The sequence below is a fragment of the Hemiscyllium ocellatum genome (assembly GCF_020745735.1).
Source record: "Hemiscyllium ocellatum isolate sHemOce1 chromosome 27 unlocalized genomic scaffold, sHemOce1.pat.X.cur. SUPER_27_unloc_25, whole genome shotgun sequence".
NCBI classification, from domain to species: domain Eukaryota; kingdom Metazoa; phylum Chordata; class Chondrichthyes; order Orectolobiformes; family Hemiscylliidae; genus Hemiscyllium; species Hemiscyllium ocellatum.
The window spans coordinates 301,414-319,350 of NW_026867493.1; the positions used below are offsets into that span (position 1 = coordinate 301,414).

The following is a 17,937-nucleotide window of genomic DNA, read 5'->3' on the forward strand; positions in this document are numbered from 1 at the left end:
GACATGATGTAATGTAAACCATACCCCCATACAGTAGGTACCATTTAAATAAGTTAATAGATACAAGCCTTGAGTAAATCCAGCCTCCAGCCGGACCCCCCCGCTTCTTGGAGCTCGGACCTTCCTCCAGCTCCGGGGGGTTGTTAAGCTCCTGGGCTCCGGCCGCCGCCGAAGAAGCCGCGGGCGCCGGCTCTCTCTCCTCCACCGCCGACAGTTTTAATTTGTTTTCCCGTTCACCCGGTAACCGTCACCTCTTGTTTGAAAAGTTCCGACTTTAATTTGAAATGTATTTTAAAGGTATTTTCTGAGGTAAACGATGCCTGTCTGCCCCCCTCCCTCCGTCAGAAACCGCAGCCTCGCGCCGCCATCTTTGTTTCTCTTTTCCTTTCCGTCTCCTACTATGACGCGCGTCATCCGCGCCTCCTCCAATCAGAGCGCACGTTACTCCACCTGACCAATGGCGGCCGCGTTTGCGTGTCGTGTTGTCCCACCTTCTGCAATCTCTCTCTCCGATTGGTCGGTACTGACCACAAGCTTTGGGATTGGTGGGGAATGTCACAAGCGGCTCAGTGTATCCGCCCTTTTCATTCCCGTTCATTCATTCAACAGCAGCTGACCCAATTTACTGCAACGGGCTCTGGGGCTATAGCGGTAGTGTCACATATTCAGGGGCAAGATGTGATTTTTAACGATTTCAACTGTGGCACCTCCACATCCATTCATTCAACCGAAGAGGACTCAATTTAGTGTAATGGGCTCTGAGGGTATAATATTTGTATCCCATGTTGAGAAGAAACCTCCCCCCATTCATTCAATAGAAGAGGACCTATTTGCTGCAGAGGGTTTTATTTTATGATGCAGTGGTAGTGTCCCAGTCTTCGAGCCCTGAAATCCCACTGCTATGAGGATGCGTAATAAGAAATTTTTTAGTCATAAGTCACATGACACCAGGTTATAGTCCAGCAGGTTGTTTGGAAGATCTTACAGAAATATATTATAAAAGAAATACAAATAGGATGTTGCACTGGTAGGTGAGACTAAGATAAGAGCGCATGGCCTCAAGATTAGAGGAAGCAGGTTTAAAACTGAACTGAAAAGAAACTTCTTCACCCAGAGGGTTGTTAATCTGTGGAATTCCTTGCCCAGGGAAGTATTCGACATTACTTCAGCGATCACTAGAAGAAGTAGATACGTTTTTGTAAAAATAAAAGAATTAAGGGATCAGGTGAAAACGCAGGTAAGTGGAGTATAGTCCACGAAAAGATGAGTCATGATTTTATTGAGTGGTGAAGCAGACTCGAAGGGCCGGAAGGCCGACTCTTGCTCTTAGTTCTTATGTTGAAATCACAAGCTTTTGGAGTGTAGTCACTTCAGCAGATGAAGTCATGAAAAAACAAGTGCAGGAAAGAGAATTTAGATAAATGAAAGAGCATCTCGACGGTCAATTACTTATTCCCATTCCTATTTATGATGATCTTACTACACAGCAAATTGTGTGTTTTCCATTGTTTAAAAACAATTATTTAAGATGAGCACAGTTTGATTTTCCTCACTTGGACACATTGTGACCCACAACAATTTATATAGTACTGTGAATATCATAAACCCTCTCATGAGATATCATAGGAACAATTCATAAACTAGATTTGTCATTGAGTCACTCAAATAGATACTAGAAAGGAGAAAAAAACTCCCAACATGTGCAGGATGCTGACGAAAAGTCAGCAACCTGAAATGGTAACAGGAGCAAGTGAACAGCCCCAATCAGGAAACTCATACTCTGACGCCCACTACAGTACCTTGTACTATTCTTCACTGAACACTGCAATTGCTTTCCTTTTCAGTTTAATAATCCATCTCTATTCTGAATACTGTAATTGAATCTGACTCCAATACACTCTCTGGGAGACAGTTCCAGAGGTCAAAGTATTTTCAATCAAAAACAAAGTAAGTTTTGGATCCATCCCAAAGACAATTTCGATGGACTTTTGCTTCCAAACATTTACAGTAAGTTCTTGGCATGGACACATTTCCAACTTAGTAGGTTTATTCAAATTTTATAACGTATTGGGGGGTAGCACACTGCTTAGCATTGCTACCTCGCAGCATAAGGGACCCAAGTTCAATTCCAGCCTCAGGTAACTGTTTGTGTGGAGTTTGCATGTTTTCCCTGTCTGCACAGGTTTCCTTCCACAGTCCAAAGAGGGGCTTCGGTACATCTGTGTGGACCTCCTCCAGTTAACTGAGGGCAATGGGGCACTATGAAGATCAGTAGATCAGACAATCAGTCAGCAAGTTCTCTCCGGGAGACTTGTCTCAAGTCAGGCAGCGGTTTCTTATCTCATCCATTCTCCTACCCTCCACAAACTCCACACTGGCAGTTGCCCGAAGGGTGGAATTGATCCTTGGTTCCTGGTGCCATGAAGTCCTGAAATAACATAATCTTGGATCCTTCATGAATCATAGCTTTAGGATCCTTTCCAAGATTTCTGGAGGCATCCAGGAGTATCTGCCTCTCCCTATAACTCTGCAGCTGGAACAGGACCGGGCGTGGGCGCTGGTTTGGGCCAGATCCGCGTACTGCGACCCGGTAGGCCCACTCCACCCCTTACCCGGTCAGTTTCAGCCCCCAGGTTTAAAAGCTGGGGCAGCCATCGCTCCAGAAATACTACTAACTGTCCCTTCTCTTCTTGTTCAGGGAGGCCCAGAAGACGGATATTCATTCTCCGATTTCTATTATCCAGGTCATCCATGTAGATTTCAAAGGCCCGGACTCTCTGCTCCAGAGCTCGCACCTGTTCTGCAGCTGTTTGTGCTGCAGCCTCGGAGGTCGTGGCCTTTAGCTCCGCCCCCTACACTCGGCCCTGTAATTCCTCGAGAGCCTGGCTGTGCTTTTGTAACTTTTCTTCGAATGAGTTCCATCTCTGTCTGGATTCTGCGATGAAATTGACGAGTGTCGTTTCCAGCCTGGCAATCATCTCTTCAAAAGTAAAAGTGACAGGAGGAAGAACGTTTTCGTACAGGGAGTGGTTAGTGTCAGTAAGTCCCTGCCGGACATTGAAAAAGAGGAAGATTCAATGGACACTAAAGGGAATTCGGTGATCACGTTCAGATGTGCAGATTTACGCTGAGAAGGCGAGAGAATGAAACAAATAGAGACAAACGTTGACTTAAGTATAGAACCAGCAGAGCGAAGGTGGGCCGCATGGCCTCCGTCTGCGCAGCGACACATGCTGTGATTCAGCGTGAAATCACAGTTCGACCAACAGTATGTGGGAATTTACAAAAAACGTTTCTATTTACACAGCCTCCGTACGTCTGCGAAACAGCATATCACACGACAGCAGCGGAGGTCTTTAACATCAGTCTCGAACGTGCGAGCCGCGTGCCAGATGAAAAGCTGAATCGCTCTGTGGGCAGGGGTCAGAGCGTGGCAGCAGAGTGGCGCAGCGGGAGCGTGCTGGGCCCATAACCCCGAGGTCAATGGATCGAAACCATCCTCTGCTATTATTCAATGTCACCTCGAGCTGATTTCCTTTGGATCGGTGCTCTCGTCTGCCAGCTGCATACCCGAATGGCGTGAAGCATATCGATGCACTCGCCAAATCCACTCCATGCAAGGCGCGTGGTTTTAGAGGTCTCAGTGGCATTCCGTTGTTCGGCGGTTTTTATTCTGAACTGGATTGCAAACCAGTTCTCTGCGATGCCAATCAGCTGGTCAAGTTGAAACAAATGTCTTGCGGTTTCGTCCATTCCCTGCAGTAATTCGCTACCCTGGTTCAGACGTGAATGACAAGCATGTCAAAAACCTCATCACGACTCAGACACAGTTCCCCCACGATTAGGATGGATCCCACCGATTGTGAATAACCTCAGAGAGAGAGAGAGAGAGACAGGCAATCGGCGTGGATTCGATGGGTTGAACGGCTTGTGTCTACGCGAGAATGGTGCTACGTGTTTATGGCGTCCCACTGCCTGTCTCTGGGACAGGGAGGCTGAGGGAGCAAAACTGGTTTATTTTTAACCGTCCCTTCCGTGTTGGACTGCCTGCAGTCCCTCAGCTCAGGGCCGTGGGGAGGACTCTCAGTGAGTGAAGGTTTCACTCGGATTCTCTTCATCTGGGACACTTGGGGCTCAGATGTTAACTGCTGCGCGGTAGCAACAAAGAAAGCGATGCCCACTTTGCAATAGACTTTCCGTAAGATTGCTGCTTGAAGACGATTTCTGAACACCAAGAAGGCTGCACAACAATGTGAATTGACCTGGGCGAAGATTCCTCGGTGTCCATTTCTTTCTGTCCTGCCAGCACAGCATCTTTCTATCTCTCCGATAACAGACCTTTGGAGAAAGTTCACAATCAAAGTTGTTCATGTTCGCCGCATTAATGCAACTGACACCTCTCACCCCAACGGTTTCAGAGAGTGAGAGAGAGAGAGAGAGACTCTACCCGCCCCCACCCTACACCCCGCCCCACCCCCCCCCGCCCCCCGCCAGAACAACGTGCAAGTAGAAATAAATTGGTTTAATTATCGAGCAGTGGAGATAGTCCAGTTCCTGGGGATGAGACAAACATCATCGCCCCGGGGACAAAATGGCAAGCAGAAGTTCTGGAAACGCTTTGCTGCTTGCAATTCTTGGAGCAATGTGGAATGTACTTCACACTGAGCAAGTTTCAGCTGGCTCAGAGTCTCCAATGTACATTGCTGTGTTTGCCGCCAGCTCAGGGAGAGAGAACAATAGGAAGGACGTAGGAGTGAATAACGATCCGCGTGAGAGGGCGAATAAATGTTCATGGAGACTGTTAGTGGCTAACAATACGTAGTGTGTCATAGCAGACGAGGTGATAACAAGGAGTCGTGTGTGTGGTAGGGGTCAAGGACATGGGGGAGTTCAGGCCCTAAAGTTATGGAACTCGATATTTAAGACCGGAGGGCTGTAAGGTCTCCAAGTGGAAAATGAGGTGTTGTTCTTTCATCTGGAGCTAGAACACTGCTGCAAGCCTGAGACAGAGATGTTGGTCAGGGAACAGGGTGATGTGTTAAAGTGGCAGACAACCGCCAGGTCAGGGCCTTTATCCTGCGGGCAGAACTGGGATGTTCTGCGAAGCAGTCACCCAGTTTATGCTTCATGCTACATTGGGGAAACGACACTGTGAGCAGCGAATGCAGTGGACTAGGTTGTGGCAAAAGTGCTGCTTCACCTGGCAGGTATGTTTGAGCCCTTGGATATTCAGGAGGGAGCAGGTAAATGGGCAGGTGTTACACATTCGGCGGTTGCAGGCGAAAGCGACTTGGCACTATGGGAGGTGGGTGTGGGGTGTTGCGAGTGAAGGAAGAGTGGACCCGAAGTGTAACCCCTGGCGCAACGGGTGCGTGTTGGGACCATAACCCACTCTCTCCTATTCACTCAATGTCGTCTTTAGCAGCTTTCCCTTATAACTGCGCTCTGTTCTGCACCTCGCCTTCTCATCTGCTTCCGAAAAAAAGCTTGGACATAAATATTTCACAGTGATATACTGGCCCAATGTGCACAGTCGAGTTGATACACTCGTGGAGATCTGCGTGGTCTTCTCCTGTTCTCTGTATCCCATGGTGAGGAGGGTAATGCTTGTCACTGGCCGCTCGGGTGTCATAGAAGAGTTTCAAAACAAAATGGTTGAATTGTCTGCCAGTGGAGAGAGCCCGGTTCCTGGGGACGTGACAAACAGCAGCAGGGAGACTGAATGAGAAGCAGCTGTTCGAGAAACTCTTTGCCGCTAGCAATTCTTAGAGCAATCTCAAATGTATTTCATAGTGAGCACGTCTCAGGTCACTCAAGCGGTGTGGGGCATTCATCGCGCGCCGGCTCGCTGGCTCGTTGGTCTAGGCGTATGATTCTCGCTTAGGGTGCCTTACTGTGATGAGTTGCGAGAGGTCCCGGGTTCAAATCCCGGACGAGCCCGAGGTTTTTCTAAAACTTGACTTGTGCAAAACTGCCTGATTAATTTTCTCAAAAAGCACCTTGGTGAAACGAGGTTGGGCTGTCTGGAGTACGGACAAGGCAGAAAACAGGGAAGTGAAATGGTTGGATGTCGTGTCGAACAGGTTGACGTGAGCTGTGCGGTGTTTGGGGAATGTCAGCAATGAAGGTAGATTGGAAATTTGGGACAGCTCTCCTCGGAGAACCGAAGTTTTCCAAGTCATGAGGGACCTAGAAACAGGAAATAATGTTGTGAAAATGTTCCCACACCTGAAAGATCCACAACGATTCGGCAGAATTTTAAGGTCACCAGGAAAACAAGTAAAAGTGACAGGAGGAAGAACGTTTTCGTACAGGGAGTGGTTAGTGTCAGTAAGTCCCTGTCGGACATTGACAAAGAGGAAGATTCAATGAACACTAAAGGGAATTCGGTGGTCACGTTCAGATGTGTAGATTTACGCTGAGAATGCGAGAGAATGAAACGAATAGACACACGTTGACTGAAGTATAGAACCAGCAGAGCGAAGGTGGGCCGCATGGCCTCCGTCTGCGCTGCGACACATGTTGTGATTCAGTGTGAAATCACAGTTCGACCAACAGAATGTGGGAATTTAGTAAAAACGTTTCTATTTACACAGCCTCCGTACGTCTGCGAAACAGCATATGACACGACAGCAGCGGAGGTCTTTGACATCAGTCTCGAACGTGCGAGCCGCGTGCCAGATGAAAAGCTGAATCGCTCTGTGGGCAGGGGTCAGAGCGTGGCAGCAGAGTGGCGCAGCGGGAGCGTGCTGGGCCCATAACCCAGAGGTCGATGGATCGAAACCATCCTCTGCTATTATTCAATGTCACCTCGAGCTGATTTCCTTTGGATCGTTGCTCTCTTCTGCCAGCTGCATACCCGAATGGCGTGAAGCATATCGATGCACTCGCCAAATCCACTCCATGCAAGGTGCGTGGTTTTAGAGGTCTCAGTGGCATTCCGTTGTTCGGCGGTTTTTATTCTGAACTGGATCGCAAACCAGTTCTCTGCGATGCCAATCAGCTGGTCAAGTTGAAACAAATGTCTTGCGGTTTCGTCCATTCCCTGCAGTAATTCGCTACCCTGGTTCAGACGTGAATGACAAGCATGTCAAAAACCTCATCACGACTCAGACACAGTTCCCCCACGATTAGGACGGATCCCACCGATTGTGAATAACCTCAGAGAGAGAGAGACAGGCAAACGGCGTGGATTCGATGGGTTGAACGGCTTGTGTCTACGCGAGAATGGTGCTACGTGTTTATGGCGTCCCACTGCCTGTCTCTGGGACAGGGAGGCTGAGGGAGCAAAACTGGTTTATTTTTAACCGTCCCTTCCGTGTTGGACTGCCTGCAGTCCCTCAGCTCAGGGCCGTGGGGAGGACTCTCAGTGAGTGAAGGTTTCACTCCGATTTTCTTCATCTGGGACACTTGGCGCTCAGATGTTAACTGCTGCGCGGTAGCAACAAAGAAAGCGATGCCCACTTTGCAATAGACTTTCCGTAAGATTGCTGCTTGAAGACGATTTCTGAACACCAAGAAGGCTGCACAACAATGTGAATTGACCTGGGCGAAGAGTCCTCGGTGTCCATTTCTTTATGTCCTGCCAGCACAGCATCTTTCTATCTCTCCGATAACAGACCTTTGGAGAAAGTTCACAATCAAAGTTGTTCATGTTCGCCGCATTAATGCAACTGACACCTCTCACCCCAACGGTTTCAGAGAGTGAGAGAGAGAGAGAGAGACTCTACCCGCCCCCACCCTACACCCCGCCCCACACCCCCCCCCCCCCGCCAGAACAACGTGCAAGTAGAAATAAATTGGTTTAATTATCGAGCAGTGGAGATAGTCCAGTTCCTGGGGATGAGACAAACATCATCGCCCCGGGGACAAAATGGCAAGCAGAAGTTCTGGAAACGCTTTGCTGCTTGCAATTCTTGGAGCAATGTGGAATGTACTTCACACTGAGCAAGTTTCAGCTGGCTCAGAGTCTCCAATGTACATTGCTGTGTTTGCCGCCAGCTCAGGGAGAGAGAACAATAGGAAGGACGTAGGAGTGAATAACGATCCGCTTGAGAGGGCGAATAAATGTTCATGGAGACTGTTAGTGGCTAACAATACGTAGTGTGTCATAGCAGACGAGGTGATAACAAGGAGTCGTTTGTGTGGTAGGGGTCAAGGACATGGGGGAGTTCAGGCCCTAAAGTTATGGAACTCGATATTGAAGACCGGAGGGCTGTAAGGTCTCCAAGTGGAAAATGAGGTGTTGTTCTTTCATCTGGAGCTAGAACACTGCTGCAAGCCTGAGACAGAGATGTTGGTCAGGGAACAGGGTGATGTGTTAAAGTGGCAGACAACCGCCAGGTCAGGGCCTTTTTCCTGCGGGCAGAACCGGGATGTTCTGCGAAGCAGTCACCCAGTTTATGCTTCATGCTACATTGGGGAAACGACACTGTGAGCAGCGAATGCAGTGGACTAGGTTGTGGCAAATGTGCTGCTTCACCTGGCAGGTATGTTTGAGCCCTTGGATATTCAGGAGGGAGCAGGTAAATGGGCAGGTGTTACACATTCGGCGGTTGCAGGCGAAAGCGACTTGGCACTATGGGAGGTGGGTGTGGGGTGTTGCGAGTGAAGGAAGAGTGCACCCGAAGTGTAACCCCTGGCGCAACGGGTGCGTGTTGGGACCATAACCCACTCTCTCCTATTCACTCAATGTCGTCTTTAGCAGCTTTCCCTTATAACTGCGCTCTGTTCTGCACCTCGCCTTCTCATCTGCTTCCGAAAAAAAGCTTGGACATAAATATTTCACAGTGATATACTGGCCCAATGTGCACAGTCGAGTTGATACACTCGTGGAGACCTGCGTGGTCTTCTCCTGTTCTCTGTATCCCATGGTGAGGAGGGCAATGCTTGTCACTGGCCGCTCGGGTGTCATAGAAGAGTTTCAAAACAAAATGGTTGAATTGTCTGCCAGTGGAGAGAGCCCGGTTCCTGGGGACGTGACAAACAGCAGCAGGGAGACTGAATGAGAAGCAACTGTTCGAGAAACTCTTTGCCGCTTGCAATTCTTAGAGCAATCTCAAATGTATTTCATAGTGAGCACGTCTCAGGTCACTCAAGCGGTGTGGGGCAGCCGTTTCGGGCCGGCTCGTTGGTCTAGGCGTATGATTTTCGCTTTGGGTGCTTTGCTGTGATGAGTTGCGAGAGGTTCCGGGTTCAAATCCAGGACAAGCCCTAGGTTTTTCTAAAACTTGACTTGTGCAAAACTACCTGATTAATTTTCTCAAAACGCACCTTGGTGAAACGAGGTTGGGCTGTCTGGAGTACGGACAAGGCAGAAAACAGGGAAGTGAAATGGTTGGATGTCTTGTCGAACAGGTTGACGTGTGAACCGAAGTCATGTGGGACCGAGAAAAAGGAAGGTAAAATGACATTATAAAGGACGTTTTCGTGCAGAGAGTGGTTCGGGTCAGATTTACACAGTTGCGCTGGCACCCTTGTGGAGCTCTGAGTTGTCTTGTCCTCTTCTGTCGGTGTGTTCTGACCTCAAGTGTGAAACCTCTTCTCTCAGATGGTAATGAACTGGTGAAGTTGAAACACATGACTTGCTGTTTTTGTCCATTTCCTGCTGTAAAGAAACAGACGCCCGTGTAACAAAATACTTTCTGCAGGATTGCTGTGTCAAGGCAAATTCTGAACACCAAACAGGCTGCACAAGAAGGCACTCGTATCAATTTACCTGAGGGAAGACTCTCCGGTCTCCATTTCTGTCTGTACCGATAGCACATCACCTTTCCATTTCTCCCATAACAGACCTTTGGAGCAAGTTCAAAGTTGTCCTTTGATGCATTCGTCTCCTACCTCAAGTGATAGTGAGAGAGAGCAGAAGAGCGAATGGGCTCTGCCTTCCACCAGCACAGCGTACAAGTAGAAACAAAATGGTTCAATTATCCGCTAGTGGAGAGAGCCCGGTCCCTGGGGACGGGACAAACAGCAGTGTTCTGGGAGCAGGAGACAGATCGACAAGCAGATGTTCTTCAAACGCTTTGCTGCTTGAAATTCTGGGAGGAATGTACAATGTATTTCATACTGAGCAAGTCTCAGCTGCTTCTGGAGCTGGCTGCGCCCATGGCATGTGGCTCGTTGGTCTCAGGGTATGAACAGGTTGACGTGAATTGTGCCGTGCCTGAGGAGTGGCAGCAATGAAGGTAGATTGGAAAGTTGGGACAGATCTCCTCGGACCTCTGGTTCTGTGGAGCAGGATCATAAGACACAGGATATAGAATAAAAGATTATAGTGTCATGTAACATAAATGATATATTGAAGAAACCTAGATTGCTGTAGAGTCTTTCATCTTTTAAAACGGGTTGTAGATTTCGATTTATTAATCTGTAAATCCCAGAACGTTTTAAAAGTCACATTCTCCAGGTGACTTAAGGTTTATAAAAGGAGGTGACACCTCAGGTCAGACAATGCATGAAAACTGTGAGGGTACGGTCTCTCTGTATCCTAATCTTGAGTGAGACTGGTTCTATTTCCAAATATATAATCCTGCAAACGCAGATTCACCCCAAATACTTCTCTATGTGAGTACATGCATGAGAGAGAGTGGTTGAGTTTGCGTGTGCATGCTCGGTACAGTGTGTGTATGTGTGTGTGATGGAGTATAAGCATGTGAGATGGTGTGTGCGTGGGTTTGAGTGTGGGGATGTATTACTGTGTGTCTGAGAGAGAGAGCATGTCTATCAGTGAGGGTCTGCACGAGCGTGTGAGTATGTAAGAGAGTGTGCTTGTGTGTGTGTGAGTGTATTGTGTAGGTGGGTCTCCTGTAGTGTGACATGAACCCAGGGTCTCGGCTGAGGCCATCCTCATGTGTTCTAAACTTGGCTATCAGCCTCTGCTCGGCCACTAGATCAAAGAGGGCTGAGGCACGAGAAAGGACCGGCGGGGGCACTGGTGGTAGTGGAGAAGGGAGAGAAATGGAGAGGGGACAGAGGTTGGGGAGTAGGGAATGACTGGGGTTCAGAGGGTTGGGGAGAGAATCGGGGTGCAGTGTGAAAAGGGGAGAAAGGGCAGGGGGCAGTGGGTGGGGAGAAAATGGACAAGGGGCAGAATGTGAAGCGAGAGACAGCACAAATCCCACCTTTCCCAGGACTGGTGTCAGTGTCCCACGAACTGGAACCCACTCGTCCCACAGCAGATTTGGGGGAATCATTTCTCAATGTAAGCATGGCTAAGGCATATCATCCCTACAGGCCATTCACACCGACCTTCCCAACAGCATCCCACCCAGACCCACTCATTTACGCTGCAGCTCTGCAGTTCCCCATGGCTATTTTCTGATGAAGGGTTTTGCCGAAAACATCGATTCTCCTGCTCCTTTTCCAGCACACAGTCTCGACCCTAATCTCCAGCATCTGCCGTCCTCACTTTCGCCTTGTAAGGGGTGAATGTTATATTCCTAGTCTTTTAAATCTTTTAAAATCTTTTCCCCTCACCCTAAACCTATACCCTGTAGTTTTGGGATACCTCTATGCTGGGGAAAAGACAGAAACATTGAGCAGCCAGACAAAATGCAAAAGGAATAACATGTCAAGGCACAGGGAAAAAACATTTCGACAAAAAATTGCTTTGGTATTTTTCTCTCGTATTCGCAGTTGGACACTTAAAATTTGTCATGATGTGGAGGTGCCCGTGATGGACTGGGGTGTACGAGGTTAAAAATCACACAACAGCAGGTTACAGTCCAATCGGCTTGTTTGGAAGCACTAGCTTTCGGAGCGTCGCTCCTTCATCAGGCGGGTGTGGAGTATAAGATCATAAATTCTGTGTCTTACGATGTTAACTCCACAACCACCCGGTGAAGGAGCAGCGCTCTGAAAGCTAGTGCTTCCAAATCAGTCTGTTGGACTATAACCAGGTGTTTTGTGATTTTTAACTTTAAAATCTGTAACAAATTCCTGCATACTGAGCATGCTCCGCGGTGTCAGCAAGCACTGCGCATGACCGCCGGTGTCAGCAAAACACTGCGCGTATTCCTTGGTGCCCGCAGAAACTGCGCGTCAGCTCCTTTCCATGGACCAATGAAGAACCTTGGAGGACCGGAAAGAGACTGGTCCTCCTGCCAATCAGGGCCGCCCATTGTCGAAATGTGCAGGTTGGACTGTGAGTTCTGAAGCTGCTGCTGCTCCTTCCTCTGTGAACTTTACCCCAGACTGTAACTTCCTTCCTCTGTCTAACTTTTGTGAGTACAACAGTCTGTTTATCACCACGTTATCCATTTTTTGTTTCATTCTGGGGTTCAATTGTTAATACGCAGCAACTGAAAGGAAAGAGTGAATTGAGGTGGGCGAGGTGTGTGTGTGCGACAGACTCTGGAAAAGTTGATCCAGGTCTGTGTCGCAATTTGCAAACACATGGCAAATGAAGTGACACAATCTATAGCCTTTGATGTTAAAAAACGCAGAGAAGAGGCGCATTGTTTAAATGGTGATATGTTGAGATGTGGCGAAAGTGAGATGATGGAGATCAGAGTTGAAAAGTGTGGCGCTGGAAAAGCACAGGAGGTCAGTCAACAACTGAGGAGGAGAGTCAATGTTTTGGGCACGAACCCTTCATCAGGAATGATGTGTGGATGGACAAAGGGGCCTCAGCATCCTTCTACACCAGTCACTGCCTGTTGTCAGTCAGGAGCAGCAAGCAATCAGCAAGGCCAATGATATATTAGCAAGAGAAGTTGAGTTCACAAGTGGCGATGTCTTCCTGCAGTTAGGTCGGCCATTGAATGTATTCAACGCTGAGTTCACTTGACTTTGAAGAACAAAGAAGTGGGTGGGTATTGGGGAAGGTAAGAAACTGGTTTTAAGACCAGTATTGAAAATGTGTTGCTGGTTAAAGCACAGCAGGTCAGGCAGCATCCAAGGAACAGGAGATTCAACGTTTCGGGCAAAAGCTCTTCATCAGGAATGAGGAAAGTGTGTCCAGCAGGCTAAGATAAAAGGTAGGGAGGAGGGACTTGGAGGAGGGGCGATGGAAATGTGATAGGTAAGAGTTTCTGTGCAGAGGAGATGACCTGGGGGGTGCAGTGAGAGAAAGATTCACTGAAATCCTTGTAGAGGGAGGAAGAGAGCTTCTTCAAGGAAGGCATCCTTGCAAGATGATTCGCAGTAGGTTAAAATCTTCGAGTAAAAAGTGAGGACTGCGGATAGTTACAGTCATAAAGCACATTAAGTCCAACTAGTCCATGCTGACTGTGTTCTGAAACTAAACTAGTCCCACCTGCCAGTGTTTGGCCCAGACTCTCTGAACCTTTCCTATTACAATTGCAACATTTAAGAGGCATTTGGATGGGTATATGAATAGGAAGGGTTTGGAGGGATATTGGCCGGGTGCTGGCAGGTGGGACTAGATTGGGTTGGGATATCTTGTCGGCATGGACGGGTTGGACGGAAGGGTCTGTTTCCATGCTGTACATCTCTATGACTCTATGTACTTATCCAAATGTCTTTTAAACACTGTAACTGTACCTGCATCCACCACCTCCTCTGGACATTGATACCACATGAGAACCATTCTCTGTCTTAAAATAAAAAGGTGCCCCTCATGTCTTTTTAAAATGCCTGCCCATACTCCCAATTTCTTCGTCTCCGCCGCATCTGCTCCCAGGAGGACCAGTTCCAATACAGTAAAACCCAAATAGCCTCCTTCTTCAAAGACCGCAATTTCCCCCCAGATGTGATTGATGATACCCTCCACACCATCTCCTCCACCTCCCACTCCTCCGCCCTTGAGCCCCGCCCCTCCGATCGCCACCACGACAGAACCCCACTGGTCCTCACCTACCACCCCACCAACCTACACCCGGACAAACCAACCCAACCACCCCGTGGCTCAACACTTCAACTTGTCCTCCCACTCCGCCAAGGACATGCAGGTCCTTGGACTCCTCCATCGCCAGACCATAGCAACACAACGGCTGGAGGAAGAGCACCTCATCTTCTTCCTAGGAACTCTCCAACCACAAGGGATGAACCTAGATTTCTCCAGTTTCCTCATTTTCCCTCCCCCCACCTTGTCCCAGTCAAATCCCTCGAACTCAGCACCGCCTTCCTAACCTGCAATCTTCTTCCTGACATCTCCACCCCCATCCCCTCTCTGGCCTATCACCCTCACCTTGACCTCCTTCCACCTATCGCATTTCCATGGCCCCTCCTCCAAGTCCCTCCTACCTACCTTTTATCTTAGCCTTCTGGACACGCTTTCCTCATTCCTGAAGAAGGGCTCATGCCAGAAACGTCGATTTTCCTGCTCTTTGGATGCTGCCTGACCTGCTGCGCTTTTCCAGCAACACATTTTCAGTTTTGCAAGGAAGTATACAAACAACTGAACAGGAACACGACAGGCAACTACCAGCTGATCAGACCAAAAAATACAACCATGAACTGACAACATTCATCAAGACTTCTGATCCAATCCTTCCAGAAGCTCAGCATCCACAGACTATTTGAATCCGTGGACGTGTCAGTATTCTACACCAGCATTCCTCACGATGATGGCATCTTGGTAACAGCCTCAGTACTCAATACCAACAACTGCCAATCTCTGAGCACTGTCCTACAACTCATCCGCTTCATTCTCAACCACAACATTTTCACCTTTAACAACCAATTCTTTATCCAGACACATGGAACAGCCATGGGGACCAAATTTGCACTCCAGTATGCCAACGCTTTCATGCACAGGTTCGAACAAGGCTTCTTTTCTGCACAGGACCTCCAATCAACACTATACAGCAGATATATTGATGACATTTCTTCCTCTGGACCCATGGTGAGGAGTCACTGAAACAACGATACTGTGATATTAACAAGTTTCATCCCACCATCACACTCGCCACACTATTTAGTATCTGTCTCATTTTTGAACACATGCAGCTCTATCAAGAATGGATGTCTCAGCACTTCTCTATACCGCAAAACCATGGATAACCTGACAGTGCTACACTTCTCTAGTGAAACATATTAAAACAGCCATCCCCTCTGGACAAGCCCTGTTCAGGTGAGGAGGAACGTGACAGACACTTGGAAGTACACAAGCATGCTCTCATAAGAACGGGGTGCAATGTTCAACTCATCAACTGCCAGTTCCAATGTGTCACAGCAAGAAACTGTAATGACTTATTTTAGGAGACAGACACGAGCTGCAACCAAAATGGTACCCTTTGTTGTCCAGTACTTCTCAGGAGCCGAAACACTACGCCACGTTCTTCGCAGCCTGCAACATATTATTGATGAGGATGAGCAGCTCGCCCAGACCTTCCCCACGCCTCCATTTCTCGCATTCAAACAACCACCAAACTTTAAACAAATAGTTCTTCGCAGAAAACCACCTGGCCTTCAGGACAACACGATACAACACTGTCACGGCAGATGATGAAAGACGTATCAGAGTGTTGACACGATTACCACCATTACACATGGGGACACCACCCACCATGAGTGTAGCAGGTACTCATGTGACTTAGCCAGCATTGTTTATCTCATATGCTGCAGGCAACGATGCCCTGAGTCTTGGTATATTGATGAGACCAAGCAGAGGCTACAGCAACAGATGAATGGACACTGCACAACAATCACCAGCCAGGCGTGTTCCCTCCCAGTCGGGGAACATTACAGGAGTCCAGGACATTCAGCCTTGGATCTTCGGGTGACCATCCTTCAAGGTAGACTTCAGGATAGGCAAAAAAGGAAAGTGTGATAGCCAAGTTCAATACCCATGGAGATGGCCTCAACCAGGACGTTGGGTTCATGTCACACTACAGGTGACCCCACTACACTATACATTCTGTCTCTCACTCACTCACTCTCACACACACACACCTTCAAGCCAACACAATCACACAGACTCTCTCATACACATGCACTCTCTCAAATGCTCTCTCTCTCTCTCACATACACCCTCTCACAGACTTAAACTGCATTATACTCTCTCACACACATATAATCACTCGGTTTCTCCTGTGCGCACACACACACACAAGTTTGTGGGTTGAATTTGTACTTGCAGAATCGCATTTTATTTTGCACAAAAACACATACATGTAAGATTCTGTAATACCACGATAGAAATAGAATCCGTCTGACCTAACATTGCGACACAGACAGACTTTAGCTTAACACCTTCAATGCATTATCTGATTGAGATGACACCTATTGTTAAAAGCTATCTTGAGAATGTTATAGAGATCGCATCGGGAGCAATAGATACAAAAAATTAAATTTAAACTGTTAAACAAACGTAACCGCGTCTACAAACAGGCACTGCCAAACAGCCCTGTCCTGCTCCGCCGAGAGAGTGAGGATTGTTCACTCGTTTATAGCTGCAGAAACAATCATCCCAACAAATCCGCATCAGGATGCTATTTCAACGAGCTGCTTCACTCTGCAGCACCCAAGAACGACGAAGATCAATAAACAACCGTACAGCGCATTTAAGACGATTGGATAGCCCGTCGACCCGCTGAAAATTGCTTCCCTGATCGGGAATCGAACCCGGGTCGCGGGGGTGAGAGCGCCAAATCCTAACCACTAGACCACCAGGGAGACGTAGATTCATTCCTGTAGCTCTGCTGAAAATTTCCTCTCTGCCCGGGAATCGTACCCGGGCTACGGCAGTAAGAAGACTTCCACCGATCTCGAGAACATTGGGGAGACTAGAGAGTCAAGTCACATCTCCGCGACTCTCCTGCGCGCCTTTATAGGGAAAAAAGCGCGGAGCGGACCCAGAAGCTGGTGTAGCGCAAGCTTACCTGGGTAGGATTTTTTTCCCTGTAAAGGCGCGCAGGAGAGGGACCCCAGGCACTACATGGGTAGTCCTTTTTAAATCTTCTCCCTCTCATCTTAGAAATATACTCCCAAGTTTTGAACTTCCCTTCCCTTAAGGAAAAGACACTGGTTATTCACCTTATCTTTGTCCCTCATGACTTCATAAACCTCCATAATCTCCACCCTCAACCTTCTACACTCCAGTGAAAGAAAGTCCCAGCCTATGCCGTCTATACATCATTCTGGCAATATCATAGTTAAAAAAGATGAGCTTTAAGAATCGACTGAAAGGGCAGTGAAGATTCAACCAGCTGACAGTGGATCTGAAATCATAAGTAGATCAGACCAGGTTCGGACAGCAGGAAACCAGATAAGCTTTTACAACAAACCACAACGGTTTCATCATTAGACTCTTAATACCAGATTTATATTGAATTCAGATTCCAGCATCTGCCGTGGCAGGTTTTGAACCCAGGTCCCCAGAACATTACCTATGTGAATAGTCTGCTGACAATAAAGTCGGCCATCGCCTCCCCTGAACACATTGGCATATTGTGTTTAGAGGCAACAAAGGAGCAAGCGGTGTCAGAAGCTGATAAGTTGTTGATATTACACAAGGGAACATCAGCACTCTCAGTAATGACACATACTGAAGTCAGTGTCCTGTATCAGAGGTAAGGGCTCGGGACGTTTCGGGCAAAAGCCTTTCATCAGGAATACAGGCAGAGTGCCTGAAGGAATACGAGCTAAATGAGAGGAGGGTGGGGGTGAGGAAAAAGGAGCATAGAGCACCCCCATAGGTGAGTGGGGGTGGGGATGAAGGAGTACAGAGGGTGGATGAGGGTGGGATGAAGATGATATGTCAGGGAGGACGAAGGAGTAGAGAGGTGAAACGGAAGATAGGCAGGTAGGACACGTCATGGAAGTTTGGACCTGGGGTGAGATGGGGGAAGGGGAAATGAGGAAACTGTTGAAGTCCAAATTGATGCCCTAGGGTTGAAGTGTTCCAAGGCGGAAGTTGAGGCGTTCTTCCTCCAGGCGTTGGGTGGGTGAGGGAGCGACGGTGAAGGAGGCCCAGGACCTCCATGTCCTCGGCAGAGTGTGAGGGAGAGTTGAAATGCTGGGTCACAGGGC

General features: G+C 48.1%; 1 non-coding gene across 1 annotated transcript; it reads right to left on the reverse strand.

The window, feature by feature from the left end:
* Nucleotides 1-16,509: 16,509 nt before the first annotated feature.
* Nucleotides 16,510-16,581, reverse strand: trnae-cuc (transfer RNA glutamic acid (anticodon CUC)). Its single transcript has one exon. It is a non-coding gene; the product is annotated as a tRNA-Glu (tRNA).
* Between the last annotated feature and the right edge of the window lie 1,356 nt (nucleotides 16,582-17,937).